The sequence below is a fragment of the Ictidomys tridecemlineatus genome, chromosome 6 (genome assembly GCF_052094955.1).
Source record: "Ictidomys tridecemlineatus isolate mIctTri1 chromosome 6, mIctTri1.hap1, whole genome shotgun sequence".
Taxonomy (NCBI): domain Eukaryota; kingdom Metazoa; phylum Chordata; class Mammalia; order Rodentia; family Sciuridae; genus Ictidomys; species Ictidomys tridecemlineatus.
Genome location: NC_135482.1, coordinates 161,118,164 through 161,139,500, shown reverse-complemented (window position 1 = coordinate 161,139,500; position 21,337 = coordinate 161,118,164). Strand labels below are relative to the sequence as shown.

The following is a 21,337-nucleotide window of genomic DNA, read 5'->3' as shown; positions in this document are numbered from 1 at the left end:
ACTTCCGTGAGAATTCATTGCTGTAGCAACACATTAAGTCTTCTTTCTTACATCTTTAGTCAACATAAAGTGGCATAGCCAGTATCAAGTATTGAAATTCACAGAAGGTATTAACAATAACATGGCATTTAACAAGACAACACAATAAACAGATCCACCTACTAAATATACCTAATGTAGCATCTGTTTCCAGACATTGCTCAATGCCATTTAGAATCTGTTCTCATTTCGGCTGATCTCATTGTAGGAAATATAAAACTCAAGCATCAACCTCCTCTGTGGGGACAGGGAGATCATTTACTCATAGGTTGCAGAGGGAATCTGAATAAGAAAACTGGGTTCTTTTTATCAATCTTCCTTATCAAGCCTGTTTGCCTTTTCTGAGTAATCTATCAGCTTCCCGACCCCCCAATTAAAACAACAGAAATGTGAAATATTCCAAAATTCCTCCTATTAGCAATTTCTAGTTTCCTACTATTGTAGTTAGAAGACACATATCACTTGTTTTGCGGTCCAGCATATGATCTATCCTGCATACACTCGAGAAGAGATCTGTTGTTGAATGGGATGTTCTGTACGTGTTTATGAGGTTCAAGTTTCCTGTCAGGATAATATGTTCATTATTCAAAGTGAGGTGCTGAAGCCCCCTACTATTATGTATTGCGATATTTCTCTCACTTCACATCCATCAATATTTTGTGATATTGCTAATTATCAGGAAAATGCAAATTAAAACCACAATAGACATCACCTCATACTTGTTAGGATGAATGTTGGCACCAAGGTAGAGTGGAAATGTAAATTGTAGAGCCATGGAAAACAGTAATGGATCTCCTTGAAATCCAGAAATCCCACTTTGAGGTATATATCTCACACTAAGTCAATATGTTAAAGAGCTACTTATAGTCCATTTCTTCACTGAAGTATTGTTCATAATAGCCAACGAACTGGCTATGATGTCAGAAACTGTCAACTTATATGTCCACTGACAGATGAAAATGAGGTATATAACAGCCAAGAATTGGAAATATCCTAAGTGTCCATCAACTGATGAATAGATAAGGAAAACAGGGTACATACACATAGAATAATATTTAATCCTAAAAAGAATGAAATCTTCTCATTTGTCAATAATACAGATGGGCCTGGGGATCATTACATTACGTGGAATAAACCTGATGATATCATTCTTACGTGGAATCTCGAAAAGTTAAATTCCCAGAAATAGAGTATGGAATGTTGGTTACCAGAGGCTAATTTTCAATTAGACAAGAAGAATGATTTCTGCAAAGCTATTTCGCAGCATGTGACTAATACCTAAAAGAATAGAATTTACATGTTCTCATCATAAAAATAAGTATGTGAGATGATGGATATGTTGATTGATTTAATTATTCCATAATCTATACCTACAAATACATATGATTTATACATGTCAATAAAAAAGGTAAAGTTCCTACAGCTATCTATCTAATCCGCTGGCCTTGATTCACTTGAAATGTGGCTACACTCAGTTGCAACATATTGGAAATATTAAATAGATACTAAGATCCACTTATTTAGTACAAACAAGTATCAAATATCTCATTCAATTGTATTTGATTGCATAATAGTACTATCTCGAACATAATGGGTTTGTTACCTGTTCAGTGTACTTTCCATAAAATTTAACATAACGTGCCTAGCTCACAATATTTTTCTCTAGGACAATGCTGCCCTGGAGGCTGGAAGCACGTGGCTAATCTTTCTGCTTTTCTCTCCTGAAAACTCTTGTTTTCCTCCTTCCCACTCAGTTTGATGTTGGCTGCCACTGGTGTCTCCTCTTTGTACCACAACTCAGGAAGGAAATAGAACAAAGAGGAGGAGAGGGTAAGAAAGAGAAACAAGGACAGCTGGTGGCTCAGTGTCTGTTTATGTCCATCTTCAAAGGTGACTCCTGTCGAAGGAGGCAACCACATTTTTCAGCAACTTCTTCCTTTACCCTGACACCTCTTTTCCTCATGAGAGAGCCACAGAAACCAGCTTTTCAGACCCTGTCTATCACCTCCTGGACAGGCCCCTTGGTGGCAAGCAGTTGGGTGAGACTTGGAGAAAAACATGACAGTCAGTGGACCATAGTAAATATGAGGTGGGGCACCACAGCCTCCAGAGGTCATTCCTGTCAACCACCTGGCTGCCTCTCCAGGGTCGTATACCTCGATGTAGGTTGAATAATGGTGGGAATGTCCAAATCCTAATCCCCAGTACCTGCAAAGCTTTTCCTATATATCTTTTAGATGTGCCAAAGTCAGAAGGAAAGTGACAGGACATGATACGGGAAGCCTCCTGAAGGAAATGCCTTATGAACACCTCAGTTTTAGCCACTAAGATTGCTTCTACACGTGTGGCTTCCAGGACTATAAGAAACCCATGTTGTTTGAAGCTGTCAGTGTGTGGTTTCTTACAGTCGCACTAGGAAACAAATCTCACCTGCAAGAACACAGATGCCCTCATTGGTGGAGCTCTATTATCTGAAACTCGTGACCGTCAAGTCTTCTAAGGGGTCACTGGAAAGGAGGCTCCACGCTTGTCATCTTAGAAAGTCCTGTCACATTCTGAAAGAGGTAGATAGTAGAAAGTGAGAGATGAATCTTATCTGGATCTCTAACATCCTGTGTAAACGTGTGTTCAGATTTGATCTCCCTAGACCTCAACAGCTAAAGGCCACTTGTTTAGTACAAACAAGTATCAAATCTCTCATTCCCCAGGCTTCCATTCCCCAACTGCCTCAAACTCGCTTTCACTCACCCTGCACTTCAACACCGTAACTCGGTTCTGCATACATTTATGGAGGGCCTTCTAGGTGCTCTTCAAATGTTATGTTGCTTCTTTCCCCATGAAAACACTTTCTGAGAGGATAAGTTCTACATATGTGAAATGGGGAAGGGGTGTGAAGTCTTTGTGGCTCTGTTGGAGAAAGGTGTATTTTTCTTTTTTTTTTTTAATTTTAATATTTAATTTTCAGTTTTTGGTGGACACAATATCGTTATTTTTATGTGGTGCTGAGGATTGAACCCAGCGCCCTGTGCATGCCAGGGGAGCGCATTACCGCTTGAGCCACATCCCCAGAAAGGTGTATTTTTCTAGAACTTGATTTGTTCATGATTGCACTGTTTATTAAAAACACATTTATGTCGCAATTTATAGACTGCATCTGCATATATATATTATTCCCCCAATTCAAAACAAACTGCAACCGTTGAGTTTCCTCTTATGTCGTTCAGGTCTCATGTATGTTTTAATTAATATACACATAACACAGATCTCCAGTTCCAGGAGTGACTTAGTAAGTACTTGTGAGGGACTTCAGTGTTTGCCTTCTTGCCTGCTCATGCATTTTTTCTGTTAACAAACACCAGCAGCATGGAAAACAGCCATCCTGATCATCAATTGAATATTGCCAATCAGAGTTCCTCATTTAATCCTGTGTGAATGGTAACTGGTCCAGGAAAGGGCATGTGACACACAAAAGGCCAATAAGTCTTTCCCTTTATAAAAGCCCCTTGGAAAAGGAAGCTCCCTTTAAATTGTCCTTTCCCAACTAGAACACAGCCAGACCACATCTTCCCATCAGCCTGGAGAAGTTGTTCTAGTTCCTGAAACAATTCTTCTTAGAACAATCCCAACTATTTGTGCCAATAAATTGCGTCTTCTCCTCAAGATGTTTTGTTATTGTTTTTCTCCCTCGAGAGGAGAAATAAACTGTACATTCTTGAATAAAGAGAAAGGCTCCCTTCCAAGCTATAGGTAACCTCAGACCCCAAGCAGAACTTTGGGCACTAGGCTCCACCTTTTCCTCTTCTGTAAGCTAGAGAAACTTTGATGGTTAAGAAGACAAGATTTCCCTAAACTGAGGAACTGTTAGCCGGATGGGTGAAATAAAGACAAGCTTATAGGAGATGAAGAAAAGAATCACTCTTTAGAGTTTAGACAACTTCTGGGTTTGCTGAATTAAAGACTTAGTAGTACATGTAACAGTCACTACCATAAAAATCAATTTTTAAAAATTATCAGAAGTGAAAAATTCTATACAGAAACATCCTTAACTGGTGGTCAAAAATGTTCTGTCTAAAGAGATTACTTCAGCAGACATCTGGATGTCAAGGAAGAGACACATACCTCAAGGAGAAGAAACTGCTAAGGCAACAAATGAATTGAAGTATGTCATCTTTGAAGATTAAGAAATAAACCCAACATGGAAGGAAGTATAGGATAGTGAAGCCTTGGCACTGTTGACATTTTAGATGAATTTAAAGAGGATCTAAATTAGAGATCATATAGAATACTTTGAGATATTCAAGAGGATTAACTAAAAAATAAGAAATGTATAAACTCTATGGGAACAAACCTTTAAACCACTTCAGAAGGACAAAAGAAGTCATGAACAAGTAGAAAGGCAGAATGTATGGAACAGTATTAAAAGAGTGTAAATTCCGCAAGTTCAGTCTGTACCTCTAACATGATTTCAATTTAAACACCAACAGGATTTTGTTCTTGCAACTAAACAAGGTGATTACAAACTCATGAAGATATAAACAAGCCAAGAATAATCAGAAACATTCTAAAAAGAAGAATGAGGAGGAATCCCATTCTACCAGATATTGTCAAACCTAAATAATAGAGTTGTGATACAAGCTCAAGAACAGGCATTCAAAATTGCAAAGTAGAACCCATTAATGTTAACAAATATAAATGGTAACTTAATAAATAGTTGTGTTATCTTCAGGGGGAAAATATTAAGAATATAGCCATGTATAAAAAGCTACAAAATTGATCTAAACTACTATTTATGTAAGAATAAATTCCAATGGATTAGTGATTTAAATGTATTTGAAAATCCCTAAAACTGTTAAGAAAAAATGAGAAAATTATTTGTAACCACATGGATGACCTTTTTAATTAAGATAACATATCCTAGAATCACTATAAGAAAATCATGAGAAAATATATTTGCAAACTTATTACAAATTCCTAAAATCCTGTATTGGGGGCTCTTTTTCTCAATTTGGCAGAGGATTTAATGAAAATCAAAATCCCAGTAAGACAGTGCTTCTGCTGCCGAGTTGTATAGGTCTGAGCAATGACCTCTCCAAACCCAAGTTTTGTCAACTATAAAACAGAGTGTCCAGCAAGGGGTAGTGAACCGGACAATTCCTTGCAGAGTGAATAAATTTTGTCTGCTAAGTAGGTACCCATCCTTAAGGTAAAAAAAGTGCATAAATCAAGTTCCATTTCCCATCTGGAAATCGGAAGTTCTAATAGGCAGTAGCTATTTAACAGGTGCCCGGGATGTAATTTTTATTCAAACCAGACCTTCTGCATGTTTAGCCAGTTCATTTTATAATGAGATGGAAATGTTCCTATAATGATGCCCAACTGTAATGGAAGGGTTTGTAATAGTTTGTAATAGGGTGCTATGTTATAAAGAATACTGAATGATGCTTCTATTTATTTGCTTACTTACAGACATGCTGACTCATTCTTTTAAAAGAATTTGAAGTGATTTGCAGCAGAAACACAATAACATGGTAAAATATAAAAGAAAAGGGGAAAAAACACACAAGAGTGCCCAGGGCAAAGATAAATTAGAAGAGTTGATCATGACAGAGAAGAAAATAGTGTATTCTATAAGGGATTACATAGTTGCTATAATTTATTTCTAAATTGTTTCTGAACTTTCTTGAACAAGAGACAGTTACATAGATCTTTTCATCAAAAGCGAAAAATAAAATCATACAATTTCCTCAAGAGGGTGGATAATCCAAGTTATAGAATGGGCTAAATAATCTTAGGTAAACCTATCAATGTTGTCTGGGTATTTCTGATTCCTCCTAAGAAGCTAGAGGACTTAACCAGATGACTAAGTTGCAAATAATGAAGGAATTGAAGGGACATGTGCTGTTTTCAGATCAAAACCATCTATGAGTGACTCGTTTGATTTTCTCCCATTACCGGCTATGAGACAATTCTCAGATTCTTAAGTTGGATTCTATTGTAAGTAGACATGGACCTATATTTTTATTAGGGTAGCCCCTGGAATAAATGTCCTCGGCAAGAAGGGGGAAAAAACAGAATTGGGCAGAGGGATGAGCTGTAAAATTGGTTAAATAACAGCCATGGTTAACTTCATGGGGATATCAAGAGCTATAACAGCCGTGAGAGCCAGCCTGGCTACTACAGCTTTCCAGAGCTAACTCAGGGTGTAGAAGGGATCACACCTGACATCTGGGGGGACTCATCCCCTGAATGAGAATCACCGTTGCACATCTCCATATCCACATACAGGGTGACCTTGAAAGTCAAAAGTTAAACAGCGTCAACTAGAGCAGAGAACCCCTATCCTACACTATATTTCAACAAATCACTGAAATTTTCAGACTTATCTGTAATAGCAATGTGTTGTTTCTCACACACACACTTTAGCTGTCTTTAGACATGCTCTACACTTAGGCACTGTAGAAGTTACAGTTATTATATCCTAGAATGAGTACTTCAACTTTGTTGAGAGTTAATACAGTGCCTAAACTGAACTGTTAAGTTGATGAAATTTGTTTTCATGGATTCAACCTTTATTCTGCCACTTCTCCACCATCAGCCCTTCTCCATCTCACTACATAAACTGAACATATATTCCTCATACTTGCTGACTTTTTAAAAATCCTTTTCTATCTTCTTTATTACCAGCACGACTTATACTTTCTGCTAGAAAAAGATAAATTTTGTTATATTTTGAATCCTCCCGAAATGGAATTTCACATAGATGCTGGGTAAGTGGAGTAAATCTGGGTGTATCTGAGGACCAATCAATTTACCAGGCAGGTATGGAACTGTCTTGAAAGAGTGTCCCTCTCTTCTATTATGTGGCTCTACCCCTCTGTCCTCTTATGGTGTCAGGTCACACAGACTAGGAATTAGAACGTGGTCCATTGATAATATTTATGCACATTTTATTCTCTCTCAGCCACAACTGCTAACACATTCCCTAAATCTCTAGAAAGACCTCTGGAGAATTCCTGTAAAGATTATTCACATATTTCTATACTCTTCAGTTTTAATTCCTTCATCACTGGTGTCCACTGGCCAAGAACCCTTCTCCAGAATCGTGTCTGCAGCCCTAATCACACAGAGGAGGTGGGCATTCACAGGTAGGATGCTGTGTCTCTGTACTGCCCAAGTGCCAGAATGCAGTGAGCAGAGGGTCCTCTCTAGATTGGAGCTACTGTTCGTATGGAAGGCTGGAGAAAGCCTCTTCTCACCCCTGGCTCAGGTTCTTAAATAAGCAGTTTTATCCAGAAAAATCCCTGTAAAATCAGTGCCTCAGGAAGAGCTACCCAGATTTAGAGTACAGCCGTTCTCTCCTTAGATGTTAGTTCTCTATTCACAGAATTGAGTCAACTGGATCTGGCTAGGTCAGGGTAGGCAAACACCCTCTAGGAAAGATGCCAAGCTGTCTTCAATCCATTTTGCCAGCACTCATTTCCTTTCACTAAAAACCCCTCATTCAAATTGGCTGCTAGCAGCAGCCCTGTTAGTCGGTGTCCAAACACATCCAAATCCCAGTTTAGGATTAAGTTTTTCTTTTTACATATACAAAAGAATTTAAGAAATAAGGTAGTAATAATAATATAAATATAGCGGTTAACATTTATTAAGTTTATGTATTAATTACTGCGCCAAATGCTTTTTCCACATTTCCTGATTTAAATATTGTCAAACTCTACAAAGAATATTATTCTTTTCCTCTGTTCAAATAAAATTTAAAAGGAACAAAGGTAGAGAGAATGAAGTAATTTGTCCAACTTCACACACTAGGAATTTGCTGAGCCTGAATATGAACCCTCACAGCTCAAGTTCACAACCACTATCCTCTGCTGATAATCATGAGGGGTTGATGTTCAGGTCAGCAGCCCTGCTTTCATTATATGTGGCTAGGCAGCATGTTCCATGCTTGATTTGCCCGTCAGATCCTGTAGTATTTAAAACAAATATAAGGAAAAAGAATCCAAGCAACCAAGGTAATAAGGAATTCTTCTAAAGACAGAGTAACCTTCTGCATAGATTCCTGAGTGTGTTAAGGTACCATTACCCACTCACTGTCTTTTCTAGAGTCTGAACATCTGTTAGCATCAAAGCACCTTAAGTCTCTGAGATACCCTAGTACAAAGTATGGGTAATTGAGTAAGGAAGAGGATTCTATTTCCAAGGAATACAAGGAAATAGCAGGAATGGGAAATGATAACCAAAAGAGGAAGAAAGAAAAAAATGTCAGCCCAAGGTAAGCCCTAATCCTGGACACATGTGAGCCTTCTAGTAATGGTCACACACTTATCAAATCCATGCTATGTGACATCTCTGCCATGTTTGATACCCTTTCTTTTCCTCACCCTATATTCCCTCTACAGGACCCTTGATATCACAGTATTAACTTTTAGTGTGGCAATAAACAAACCTCTCAAATCAATGGCTTACCAACACCAATATTTGCTTCTTGTTCCCATTGTGTGAGATTTTCAGATTAGCTATAGTCTTGGCAGCTTTTTCATTTTGGACTAGGTACCATGTAGTCCATGTCATCTCACAGTGGATTTCAGGAACAAAAGGAACAGAGCCATTTTGTGCATGTTAATGAAAGCTTTTGCTCAGGTGTGGCATTTGTCATACATGCTAACAAGCCATTGGCTGAAGCAAGGGAGTATGTTCTGTCCACAAGAGTGGGAGAGGGAGGTGTGATCAGAATGCAGAGGAATAAATAATGGAAAATTATAGGATCTACACTACTGGGTCTCCTCCAATTACTCTGACTGTGCCTACTCAAAGAACCTGGTTTCTCTCTCTCTGACCCTCTCACAATGCAAAATGCCCCAGAGTTCTGTCTTTGCTTCCTTTTCTTTTCCCTGTACACGTTTTCCATAAGCCAGCCTGATAGTCTCTAAATTTGTACCACCTTGCATGGCTTGAATTGCCTACTACTATGATGATAACGACTACTATTACACAACCTTGGCTCTTTTTTCTCCTTCTCTAAATTCAAGCATCACAAGAGCTTTATTTCAGTCTGCCCCAATCATCAGCTGCTGCCAGCACTGCCCCTTGCTTGTCCCCACTGTTCCAGTCCATCATCTTCTCCTACATGACTCCCGTCATAAATCCTGATTGTTTTAAGACATGTGTAGATGGTTCTCTTGTTGCCTGGCTCTCTGAGTTCCTTAACCTTGTGCAGTGATCTTTCCTTCCACCCAGTCTTAGCCACCCACTCCCACTGTCTTATCTGACAATTTTCTTGTCAAGAGCAGCACACCCTCCAATTGTTTATTTTAAGCATCCTGCTCTCCAACAATCACATCCTATCTGACTTCTTTTTCTAAAATCCTCCTCAAACTTTCCATTTTATCACCTTTCACCGTCTTTCATGAGATCCTCATATCTCTATTTTTCTGGTGTATGGTTCATATTCTATGGCCTATCCTTGTAACCATCCCTTGGCACACATCCTTAATATCCTTCTCTGTATTCTCATGGAAGAATCTAGTGAATTGGGAAAATTGACTCAGGGAAGTACTTGCAATCCAGGATCACTCATTCCAATGGTCCTTGCCTATCCTTGTAGACTTCTAGTTCATCATAATTTTTCTCTTCTTAAAGGCTCAATATGTCCTTTCCACCATCACTTTCAGTTGAGAAAAAAATTCATATCTCTATAAATAAAAGTACGTGTCTACATATATGTGTTTATATATGTATACATACACTCACACACACACACACATATATATATATATATATACACAATAGAGTGTTGTGTATATATATATATACACAATAGAGTGTTGTGTATATATATATATATACAATAGAGTGTTGTGTATATATATATATATATATACACAATAGAGTGTTGTGTATATATATATATATATATACACAATAGAGTGTTGTGTATATATATATATATATATATATATATATATATATATATATATACACAACACTCTATTGTCCCAAAATCTACCTATGTGCCTTTACACTCACATACCTATCTTTTTAAAGTATCCCTATCAGTTCCTGCTCCTATTTAAGGCCAACTCCTCCTATCTCATCAAAATCTTAGCAATTATCCTCAGCCACCTAACTTCTTTTTTCCTTTTTGCTGTATCACACTCATTGGGCCACAAATATGGTGTAATTTCTCCCATCTTTACCAGTCTATCCCTGATCCCATGGCCTTGCATGACCAATATCAGTCCTCTAAAGCACAACTCATTGGAAGGAGATTCTTTTTCCTTGCTGTCTTCCTCTAGTTTCATTGGAGCTCACTGCAAGCATGCTTTTATTCTCACAAATCCCCCAAACTACTTTGTTAATCACCAAGATTTTTGCCTTGAAAATCCAATGCTAATTTATATTCTTCATGTTACTTGGCCTCTCAACAGTACTTCTGTTGCTATTTAGGAATCCTCTAGAAACACTCCTCAATTGACTTCAGATGTATCACTCAACCATCCTCCCACCAGATTGATGCTCTATTCTGTTCCATTTGGTCTCTCTGTTTTTATGCCAATACAAAATTGTTTAAGTTACAGCTTTGTAGTATATTTTGAAGTAATGCAGCATAATATCTCCTGCTTTCTTTTGGTTAAAGAGGGCTTTTTCTATTCAATTTTTTTGTTTTCACAGGGTGTTCCATATAAAGTATAAGATTAAATAAATTTATTGGGATTGGAAGGGATTGCATTGAATATGTAGATTGCTTTGGGTAATGTTTTAGTCAGCTTTTTCACCACTGTAACTAACTCGAAGACCAGCACAATTGTAGAGGAGGAAAGTTTATTTGAGGGCTCACAGTTTCAGAAGTCTTAGTCCATTGAAGGCCGGCTCCATTCCTCAGGACTTGAGATGAGAAAGGATATCGTGGCAGAGGGAAGAGGCTTATATGATGAACAGGAAGCAGAGATAGAGGACTCTACTCTCCAGATACAAAATGTATACCCTCTAGCCACACCCCCAGTAAACCACTTCCCCCAATCACACCCCATGTGACTTCAGTTAAGTCCACCAGGATTAATTCATTAATAATTCAATCATTTCTCCTCCAAAACCTGTATTGGCTCACATGTGAGCTTTTGGGGGACACTACATCTTAACAGGTAATATGGACATTTTAAAAATACTGATTTTTTAAAAACCATGAACATAAATGTATTTTCATTTTTTTTGTGGGTTCTCTTTAAATTATTTAATCATAGATTTTTTTTACCTCTTTAATTAAATTCATCCATAGGTGTTTTATTTATTCTTGTAGGTACTGTATGGGTTTCTTGATTGCTATTTCAGAGAATTCACAATTAGCATATTGCAATCACACTGATTTTTTGTTTGTTGATTCTGTATGCTAAAACTTTGTTGAATTCATATAGTAGTTCTAATAATTTGGGTGGAAACTTAGGGGTTTGAATATTCTTTTTCATGCTAACATACTGGGTAATACAGGATACTGCTCTCCTGCAAGCTTTCATGACCTGAAGATATAAACTGCTATAGTTTGTTGTCCTGCCTTTGATTGTTTAAGGTCCCACATGATCTTGTCTTTGAAATCCTTTTATTAGCACTATTCCTGAGTACTTTAGCTAAAACAAGTGTTCTGAGATCTCTAAATAAGGGTAAGGGACAATTTTTCAATAACAAATCCATGTGGGCTCTTTAAGAAACATTATTTAACTGAAATCCTCCACAATAAAAAGAAATAATGATTGAAATCAAAGTTATTTTATTTGCAAAATTTAAAACTGTAATATTGATCCTCATGGTGTTTGTGTTTAGACCACCTTTCAGGGAAAGAACCCAAGAGGATCATCCAGATATCTTGGGTTCAGTGCCCCCCTATAAAGTTCTGAATACAACTCAGTGTATCCACAAAAGCAAGTGCTAAAGCCTAGATTTCTGTAAAAATACTTGTAGAGACAACCTCCCTGTTCACTGTTACCGCCTTAAGGTATAATCTCCTCAGTCCTTCACTCCAGAATCTATATCTGAGTTTTGGTGATCCTTCTGCTCTACTACAGTAGCCACCATGACTTGTGGCTATTTCAATTAAATTGAAAAGCAAATAAAATTAAAATTCAGTTCTTCAGCTACTCTAGTCATATATTAATGTTCAGTACTCACATGTGGCTCATGATTACTGTATTAAACAACAGACTATTTTAAAAATATTTCCATCAAGAAAGTTCTATTAAACAGAACTTCTCTAGACTTTTGAGATCCCACTTGTAGAAACCTAATTGGTTTTGAAATGTTTGTTCTTAGCTTTTGTCTCTTATTGTTTAGATATGAGGTATCTCCCAAAAGCTCATGAGTGAGACCATACAAGAACATTCAGAACTGGAATGATGGAGTTGTGAAAAACTTATCTAATCAGTGAATTAATCCACTTGAATGGATTAGTGAAGTCGTAATTGAAAGGAAGTAGGTCACTATGGGAATGCCTTTGGGATATATATTTTGAACCCGATGAGCAGAGCTCTTCTTGCTTACTGATTGCCACGTCTTGTGCTCCTTTCCTCTGCCTCACCTCAGGCTCCATAGAAGGGAATCAGCTGTCTATGAACTAAGACCTCTGAAAAACCATGAGCCCCAAGTAAACTTTTCCTCCTCTAAAATTGATCTTGTCAGGTCTTTTGGTCACAGCAGTAGAAAGCTGACTTAAAACGGTTTGAGATCACAATTCCCATCCCAGCTCCATTCTCCGAAGCCATTGTAAGGGACCAGCGAACGACGGAGGAAGAGACCACCAAGAGACCAACTCATGCAACAGCAAAAGGGGGTTTATTGCAGATCCAGCGCGCTGGGGCTCTGTGCTCACTCAAGAAGGGAGAGCGGCCAAGAGCCCCGAGCAGGGGTTAAACAGTGCTTAAGTACACTTTTTGGGGAGGGTGGGGGCTTTGCATACATCAGAGCAAATCATCATGAGGCTCGGGAAAATCGAACAACTCTCAAACATGATTAGCACATTCATTGGCGGGAACTGGTTGGGCGGGAGTGATAGGTCAGTTCTAAAGCGGGGTATACATTCAAACTGATTGGTTTAGACCCTGAGGTGCCTACGTGCTGAGCTGCACTGGGCCCAAGTTGTTAAGCAACTAAGTGGTCATGGGGAATTCCTACACATATCTAATGGGCAGTCCCTGGAATTGTCTTAACAGCTACAGGAATTTCAGGCTTTGAGTGTAGCTTAGAAATTTAACAATACCTGGTCCTTTACATTTTAACTTCAGTTTCTTTTACCCTTTCACCATAACTCTAGGTTTGGTGAAGTTGTTGATTATGCCAAATCTGCTCTCAGATCTTCATTTACATGTTACATTTACTTGTAAACAAATATAATTTCTATTTGTAGGTACATCAAGGTTAGAGGTGACTTTAAAATCCCAGATTGCTACAGGAAAGTGAATGGGAATTACTGATCGGAGGGAATCCACGATAAGAGAGAAAAGGCAAAGCACCAAGCCTGGATGAGACAGGAGGGCATTAGTCAGTCAATTCCATTGAATCTACACAAGTAGTTGAATCTGAAGGCAGGTGGAGAGATTGAGAAAATAAAACAGGACCGTGGAATAGTCTGCATCTGTGTAACCCCATGAGAATAATAGGAATCTGAGTAGAAGTAAAAGTTTTGCTTACATCTGGTTTGTGCATGGTCCACTGCCTGCCCTGTGGCACTACAACCCCTATTCTGAGAAGAAAAACAACAACTGTGACATTGCTTGGACAACACATAATGGGGTGTAATTTTGGCCAGGTTTGCTCCTAACCAAAACATAAAAGGAAAGAATATGACTAATATATAAAACGATTAACTTTTTCCTGACCTAGAAAGAGAGGAATGACTGTTATGATTTAAATATAAAGTGTCCTCCAAAAATTCAATGGTTAAGAAAATGCAAGAAAGTTTAGAGATGAAATGATTGGGTTATTAGAGCCTTAACTTAGTTTGTGCATTAACCCACTGATAATGGATTAACTGGGTTGTAACTGTAGGCAGGTGGGGAAGGGCTGGAGGAGACAGGTCCTGAGGGCATGCCTTTGGGGTTTCTCTTTTGTCCCTGGTAAGTGAAGCTCCTATTTCCCGATTGCCCTTTCCCGAGTTGCTTTTCCTTCTACACCCTCTTCCACCTTAATGTTCTGCCACATCTTGGTTCCAGAGCCATGTAGTTGGCCATCTGTAAACTGAGAGCTCCAAATAAACTTTTTTTTTTACTCTAAAATTATTATTGTTGGGTCTTTTGTCACAGAGATGAAAAAGCATACTAAAACACCTAGTTAGAAAAACACAAGACTCAAGATCACAGGCTGAGAGAAGGCAAATTGTTACTGCCCCCAGTAGATGCTGACTGATGTGGCAGCTTTACCATGCTTTACACATTACTGAGAGGGGAGGGTTTGCCAGGATCCAGGAAGAGAATAGAGGTGCCAATGGACAGGATTTACTTACTGTCAAAGAAAGAAGTTTTGAAGTGAAGAAATGAGGGCTTCAGGCATCAAAGAGGGGAAATTACAGCACGAAGCCTACTTCTAAACTCCTAACTACCTCCTGCCTTCACGACCCCCAGAAAGGAAGAGAGTAGAGCAATTACGCTGAATGCCCAAATCATTTTACTATAACTATAAACAAGTTGAAAGAGGCCATTAAAGCACCAATAGACTTTAAGTGTAAATACCTAGTTTCAGTAAAATTTATTTTTATGTCATTTCCAGTACCAAATCAGTAGATTAAATGCCACAAGTGGAATCCAAACAAAACCTGTGGCTAGGTCTTTATGTGAAGTAAATTAGAAATTCTTTTCAACATAATATACAAGTCATTCTTTCTCTGAGTCAATTTTTCTAATCTGCAGAATTTCTTTGTGAAACCTATGGATACAAAAGATGAAGGAAAAAAATAATCAGGCCTTCCCATGTTCAATGCTCTGTAAGACTCAGTTCCTTCATTTCATCAACCTGGCAAGAAACCATTGATTTTTCTCAGAAACAAACATGAGTCGACTAATTCCTTGAGGCAATTAATGGTTTAGTTATTAAGCAATTCTCAAGGGCTTATCGTGTACTATATGTACAGAACACTTCCCAGTGGTAGAACACTGCATTAAGGCCAAAACACAGAAAGGAGGTAAAATGTTAGCATGGGCTGAAGGCACGTATACATGCCTGGACTAATTTGAGTGGATGAGGTAAGGATGCTATTATTCCGACTTCTATCTTCCCTATCTGATCTCAAGGTGAACTTTCTGAGCTTTGAGAAGTCCCTTGAGGATGAAAGGTATACAACTTCCATTTATGAAGTACTGATGATGGAAGCTGTGTTGCATTACCTGCTTTTTGTGGCATATTTCCACCCATGCTCCACAACAATCTGGATGGGTAGCTATTACTTACTACTCCCAATGTTCAGACGCAGGGAAGGTAGGTAACATTCCATACAGTTTTATGGAATGCACTCAAACCCAGGTTATAAATTCTTAGGTTTATGTGTGTCACGAGAATTAGAATGTTCCTATATGCTGTTTATGATGAGGACCAAAGTCCTCAAAAAGGAATGAAATCCTATCATTTGAAACACAGATGGAAATAGAGGTCATTATGATAAGGGAAGTAAGTCAGATACTAAAAAAACAAGTACCACATGATCTCAGTCATGTGAAATATAAAACACTGATCTCATAGAAGTTGATAAAATAGTGATTATTAAAGGCTGGGAATAGTGGGGATGGTTGGGAAAGAAATGAGCGATGAGTACCAAGTATTTTAAGGCACAAGGAGTTCTGGTATGCTACTGTAGAGTAGGGTGACTACAAACTTCAATAAGGCATTTGAGTAATAATACATTATTTCAAAAAGCTGGAAGAAAGGATTTTGAAAGTTCTCAATATAAAGAAACAATGTCTAATTTGATTTAAACACTACAAAATAATACAGTTATCAAAATATCCAACAGCATACCATAAATATGTATATTTTTATGTTTTATGTATCAGTTAAATTTAAATCAAAAAGTAAAAATCACTGAAGGTTTAAAAACATCTCTCCTGAATAATTTGAATTCTCATAAAATACCAGTCAGAAGAGCTCTGCAGTAAAAGAAGTTTCTATATATTTACTTATAATGCAAACATTTCCCAAAAATTATGTAAAGAGAGGCAAATGAGAAAGCCAGTTTAATATTGTACTGGGTGACAGGCATATGGAATATTTCCTGGCCTACTGCCTCCAGAAGTCACAAGAATTCTTTGTCAGGCTTACAAATTTTCTGACTTCAAGAATTTAACTTAAGAGAAGCCTGATCATTTCATTCTAAAAAGGCATAAACACAAGTGACTAAAGTAGGTCTGCAGAGTTTCTCAGTACAACCTGGTTCAAAAGATTGTTTGCTATTATTCTTAGGTGCTGGGACGTAGCTACCTGTTTTGAGCTCATCTCTTGGTGACTGCCAAGGAGAAGTGAAAGAAAATAACCTGTCACTAGCTAATGCATGACTCAAGTTATTGGAATTGAAATTCCAGAAAGGGATAATGCTCCCTTGGGAAAGATATTTCCCCTCAGATTTGCTGATAGGTCACCCAAAACTAGATTAATGCTACTATATGCTAGGCCATGTGTACAGTTCTCACAGCAGTCATTGGCGTTAATTACTATTATGTTTACTAGATATGTGAGACAACTAGTTCACTTAGCTAGTACATAGTAGAAACTGGTACAGAAAAAGTACCTGAACAAAAAGTCCAAAACCTACTCAGCATAAATTCTCAGAAAAGTAGGAATGGGGGGAACTTTCTCAACTTCATAAATAGCATCTATAAAAACCATTAGCTAATTTCATAATGGTGAGAAACAAACTGGATATTTCCCCCTGTGATTGGAGGCAAGGGAAGGATATCCCCTCTTATCACTGTCATGAAAGACTACACTGTACTAGCTAATTCAGACAGGCAAGAAAACGAAAAATGCACAGACTGAGAAGGAAGAATTAAGTTGTCTTTGTTTGCAGATAACATGATTATTTATACAGAAAATCCCAAAGAATTGGCAAAATATTCTGGAACTAATAAACACAGCATTGTCAACAGATGCAAGATTAATAAAAATCAATTTCCTATATGTTGGAATTTGAAATTAAAACCACAATATAAACTAGGTGCGATGGCGCCTACTTGTAATCCCAGCAGCTCAGGAGGATGAGGCAGAAGAATTGTAAGTTCAAATCCAGCCTCAGCACCATAGGGAGGCCCTAAGCAAGTCAGTGTGATCCTGTCTGTGAATAATATATAAAAATGTCTGGGAATGTGGCTCAGTGGTTGAGTGCCCCTGGGTTCAATTCCTGGTACCAAACAACAACAACAAAAAGATATATATAACCTACATTAGCACTGAGAAAAATAGTTATAAATATACAAAATAGATACAAGATCAGTAAATATAAATGACAAAACTTTGAAGAAATGAAAAAAAATTCAAATAGAGACATATTCCATATCCCCTGGATCTAAAGCTACAGTTAAGATTTCAGATCATCCCAACATGATCCAGACTCAACACAATTACAATCAAAATGTCAGAAAGCTATTTAATGAATATTTGACAAATAATTCTAAAATTTACATAGAGACAAAAAGATCTAGGAAAGCTAATACAATATTGAAGAATAAAAATCAGAGGACTGATATATTCAACTTTGAAACTTAGTAAAAAGGTATAGTAACCCAAATAGCATCAATGGAATGGAATGGAAGAGTCTAGAAATAGATTCACATTAAACACAGCTGATCTTTAACAAAGAAGCAATGGCAATTCGATAGGGGAAAGGGTAGTTTTTCAACACATTGGGCTGGAACAACTAAATATATTTATGTAAATGAAAAATATAAACACAGATCTTATAGCTTTCAGGAATATTAACTAAAAATGGATCAAACATCTAAATGTACAACTATAAAACTTCCAGAAGATAATCTATAAAATGGCGTCGTCACTCAACCCAAAGTTACCTAAATAACACATCACAAACTATGATCCATAAAAGAAAAAAAACAGATAAATTATACTTTGTTAATTTCTTTTTTATAGATATCATTAAGAGAACTTAAAGAAAATCCACAGACAGGGAGAACATATTTGCTAAAGATCTGACAGAAAACTCATATTCGAAATATATAGCAAATTCTTAAAGTTCAACAGGAAAAAAGAACACCAAACTAGAACTTGGACAAACGATGAGAAGAGATACATCACTCAAGAAGATACACAGATGGTAAATACACATATGCAAAGTTAGTTAATATCATTTGTCATTAGGGAATTGCAAATTGAAGCAAAAATAAGATACCACTATTAGAATGAGTCTATTAGATTAGCTAAAACTAGAAAAAAAAAAAACTGGCAACACCATGCTGACAATGCCAAAGAGCAACAGGAACTGTCTTTCTCTGTGTGATTGCAAACTGACGATTTGACAGTTTCTTGCAAATATAAGCATGATTTGGCCATACAATCCAGCAACTGTGCTCCTACACATATATAAAATGTTGTTGGAAATATTCATATAAAATCCACAGATATTTATATTAACTTTATTCATAATCATAAAAAATGGATGTAACCAAGATGCTTTCATTAGGTGAAAGGGTAAACAAAATCAAGTACCTACACATAATGGGATATTATTCAGGGGTAAAAATAAGAGCATGTGAAAGGACATGACAGAATCATAAATGTCTATTTCTGAGTGAAAGAATCCAATACTAAGAAGTACATACTCTATGGTTGCAAATATGTGAGAAATCACATAATCATGTCTTTGGAGGGAAAGAGAAAAATAGAGATATAGGGAAAAGGATCAGTGATTTGGATGAGTAGGTGGAAGGAGGAGAGGCTGTCCTGTAGCATATAATGCTGTAATTGGTGGATACCCAACACTATCCATTGTCAGAAGCCATAGAATTGTGCAACAAAAGAGTCAGCATTAATGTATGCAAACTTTTTAAACTCATTGAATCAGGAGGTCAGGAGAACCCAAAAAGAAGCAGAGATGGAGAGAAGAGAATACAAGTATTTTCATGAAGTAACCTCAAAGAAGAGGGTGAGGGAAGGAGGTGCTAACTTAAGTAACTTTGGAAATGAATGGAATCATGATATTCTAATTAATAAAGTTGTTTTTTTAGGGAATTGCAATTAACAATTATGATAGTTCTATACCCGTTTAGTGGTTTTGAACAAATAATAATTGAATGGTCCAAGGCAAGAATCCCTTTTCTTATTGTTGGAGAAGTTTTCAGATAAGCAAAATAGGCAGCTATAATGATCCATGTATAATGGATTAAAATTAGAGATATCTGTAAGAACTTGTGTTTGGTTTAATATTGGTACAGATGGTTACATATTGAAATATTTATACATAGGTGTTCATAGAGAAGTTATCACACATACATCTCTTCTGTTGGCTAAGAAGGTCTAAGAGTGATGATATCCTCCAATAACAGTGAACTCATCTAACACATAGATCTTGGTTTTCAAACATTTTTTGAAATAAAAGTAAACTAGTAGAAATCATTCATCGTAATACTGGACACAAAATATGCAGATCCCAGAGCATCTTGTGAAGAAATTGCTTATTTAAAAAAATACCACTGTTCAAGTATATATAGGAACCAAATAAAACCTCACTAAACCTAGAACAATTTGAGCAACAAAGTTATCTATATTTGGGTAATGGGTATAAGAATTTCACCTCAATTTATTTTCATTTATTTATTTATTTGTGTGTGTGTGTGAGAGAGAGAGAGAACCTGAAACTGCTATGAGAGCTATATATCTGAGAGCCATGTATGGAGCCAAGATGGCAGATTAGACTTGACTTTTCAAGAGGTAAGTCAGGCAATGAATGGGAAACTAGTCCAAGGAGGGAAAGAAAGGAAGAATTCTGGGAACCATAAACAAGTGATGAGAGGGCTGTGGTTGTGGCTCAGTGGTGGAGCACTTGCCTTGCATGCATCAGGCACAGAGTTAGATCCTCAGCACCACATAAATAAATAACTTAAAGGTATTGTGTCCATCTACAACTAGAACTTTTTTTAAATAAGTGATGAAAAAACCTAAACAACACGGAAAATTGGAAATGCAACAAAGAGAAAAGCACAAAGCAATTCACAACTTCACCCCAGCTCTCTTTGTGGGGGCACAGACCCCGATGTTTATAAGGGGAACTGGGAAGTGCAAATATCCCCTTAATAACAGCAATCCAGCTGTGCTAGCTGGAGAAATCCATGGTTGTTAACAAACTTTAAATCTAGTTCGGGGATTTGCTTTTAGAGTGACTTCTCAACCACCACCACCTGGCTTTACAGGAGAACTTTATTTTGCTCAGCAAATTCTCAAGAGTGCTGTAAATAGGAGCTGTGGTTGGGGCTCTCCCAGAACAAAGAAAACTGCCAGATTCCTGAGTGCATGTAAATCTGTCCTGACTCTGTTGTAACTTTGTTGCAACGCTACAGCATAAGAATACCTGATCAGAATGTGCATTACCCTATATGGTAGACAAAGAGCTTGAAGAGGTATATAAGGTGATGACTCCCTTCAATTGAGGCTCCGCCTTTGGATATTAATCTGCTGGGCCAGTATTGGCACTAATAATAGCTACTTCTTGCTCAATGCCCCAGGTGCCCTGTTTTACTATATGAAAATGCCACTACAGAACCATCTTGGGAAGGGTCCAAGTGTCAGAGACTAAGCTTTTATGGGGATCAAGAAATCCAAAACAAATACACTTGAGGGTCCCATTGTACATCACATGGCCACGTTGACTATGTGGGAGGTGGCTACATGAGACAGTCACTGCATGGGGGAGTGTCTAAGACAAACTTGCTAAGTGCATTATGCATCTGGGTGTGTGGTCTGTAGTGGGGAGGGGAGTGGAGGGCATAGACTTAAGTGATCCCATCCACTGTGATATGAAGGGACACCAGTCAGTCAAAGGGATGGGTCTGAAGGCAACCAGGCATGGATTCCTACTCGCTGAGTTCTGTGACCTTCCCACCCCCACCCCGCACACACTCCAGCTTCCAGGTTTGACAGTTCCACAACCCTCAGAGGCATTCTGGGATATGCTGTAGCTGAAACATTTGCCATGTCTCTGGGCTTACAGCCAAGAAACCTCCAGACTGAATACACACCCACTCAACACTGCCCACATACCACTGACACTGGGTCAGTGTTGGGACACTTAGTCCCAACAGTGGCCATTCCAATGTGTGCA

At 37.7% G+C, this 21,337-nt stretch overlaps 1 protein-coding gene and 1 long non-coding RNA gene across 6 annotated transcripts in view; one reads left to right on the top strand and one right to left on the bottom strand.

Moving 5' to 3' along the window:
- Positions 1-21,337, bottom strand: part of LOC120888457 (uncharacterized) — a 575,667-nt gene that overhangs the window by 113,828 nt on the left and 440,502 nt on the right. The window contains exon 1 of one of the 5 annotated variants that reach the window (XR_013423372.1): positions 2,470-2,587. The exons of the other annotated variants lie outside the window; for them this stretch is intronic. This is a non-coding gene — a long non-coding RNA (uncharacterized LOC120888457). Of the gene's footprint in view, positions 1-2,469; positions 2,588-21,337 lie in introns of those variants that run through there. 5 annotated transcript variants of the gene reach the window in all.
- The window catches only part of LOC144365147 (uncharacterized), a 535,192-nt gene that overhangs the window by 504,676 nt on the left and 9,179 nt on the right, over positions 1-21,337 (top strand). The window lies entirely within an intron of this gene.